The following is a 1404-nucleotide window of genomic DNA, read 5'->3' on the forward strand; positions in this document are numbered from 1 at the left end:
CGATATCAGCAATATCAAATTCCAAAAACATGTGTATTTTGCTAAATGCTTTGAAAAAATGGCTGTATAGCTATATATTTTTAAAATAAAGTGTGTAAAAACTGTAAATAGCAGTTTTTCCTTTATGTGAAACCCCAAAGGAATTAAATTAGAGAAAATATATAAAAACAAAAATTTCATGTCTGATTAATATGGCAATTGTTTTGGTTAATTAAAACAATGATGTATGTGGTGAGCCAATAAAAATTAAAAACTTTCCATTTCTTTTTTGAAAAAAAATACTTACTGAATTTAACTGTATGTGAAAATTTTTTTATGTCTATAACATAGATTGAGATCCGGTGCAATTGCATTCACCCAAATCCCTCACAACTTTTTTTTAATACTTTTTTTTTACCTTTTTACTTTTATTTTTTAATTTTTTTTATATTTAATGGTTGAGATTTAAAATTGTTTACCAATGGCACCAGTTGCAATATTTCACTTGATTTTAATTCCATTATTAAATTAAGGTTGTACCTTTCTGGCACTCAAAAAAGAGAAGGTTGTACTTTTCTAGTTGGTTGGCACGTCAAAGAGATGGTTAGATGAATGGAGCACCGGCTGACACTGTCATTGACTCATCATCTGAAATGGAAAATTATTAGATATATATATTATAAATGCGTATTTCTCCCTCTAACATAAATAGTGGATTTTATTATGAATTTAATTAGTGGGACTCACCGTTTATGTGAGATGAGGAAGTACGCATTTATAGTACTATGAGAGTACGCAATAATTTTCCATCTGAAATTATGAACCAATTCAATGCTACAATAATGCTACATTGCTACTGCTAACTTCTCTAATTGGATGTCTTGGAAAAAGGTAATGCAATGATCTTTCCCTTTAAATTTAGGCTAAAATGCAAAACTCACCCTCTAAATTTCACTTTTTTTCATTTTAGTCCTCTAAGTTTGCATTTTGTCATTTCAGTCCTCTAAATTTCAATCCTCCTCAATTCAGTCTTACGTTAATATTCCATCCATGCCTACCGTTAACTTGTCCAAAAACGATGTCGTTTTGCCCATTATTTAATATTTCATTTTTATTTAATTATTTATTTCTTAATTAAAAACGTTAATTAAAAAAAAAAAAAAAAAAAAAAAAGCAAATACATGAATTTTTACGATTTCCTTCTATCAATAAAATAAAAAAGCAAAAAGAGACTGATAAGAGATAAAGTGAGAATTGAGAATGTTGAAATGAGAGTAATAAAGTGAGAAAAAGTCTAAAATGATGATATAAACGAGAGAGAGAGAGAGAGAGAGAGAGAGAGAGAGAGAGAGAGAGAGAGAGAGAGAGAGAGAGAGAGAGAGAGAGAGAGAGAGAGAGAGAGAGAGAGAGAGAGAGAGAGAGAGA

This window comes from Quercus suber, unplaced genomic scaffold, assembly GCF_002906115.3.
Source record: "Quercus suber isolate HL8 unplaced genomic scaffold, Cork oak 2.0 scaffold_28, whole genome shotgun sequence".
NCBI lineage: Eukaryota > Viridiplantae > Streptophyta > Magnoliopsida > Fagales > Fagaceae > Quercus > Quercus suber.